This window comes from Oncorhynchus kisutch, linkage group LG30 (genome assembly GCF_002021735.2).
Source record: "Oncorhynchus kisutch isolate 150728-3 linkage group LG30, Okis_V2, whole genome shotgun sequence".
NCBI lineage: Eukaryota > Metazoa > Chordata > Actinopteri > Salmoniformes > Salmonidae > Oncorhynchus > Oncorhynchus kisutch.
In genome coordinates, this window is record NC_034203.2 from 39,002,038 (window position 1) to 39,002,308 (window position 271).

A 271-nucleotide genomic window follows, 5' to 3' on the forward strand; every position below is an offset into this window, starting at 1 on the left:
AGAAGTACCTGCACAATACCTGTACAAAAGTACAATAAACTATTTCAATTGTCAAACTGTTGTGCTGCATTACAAGGCAAATTAGCTTTGCATGACAAAAAAAAGCACATTTCAATTTTGTGCTCAATTATGTTATCAAAACATAGGCCTGAAAGACTCATCATCATGATCAGAGCCATACTGCTGCTATATAATATATTCCACTCCAGCAGGTGGCAGTATCTCAAATGCCATTAGCTCGACACCACACCGGCAACATGATTCCCTTCCT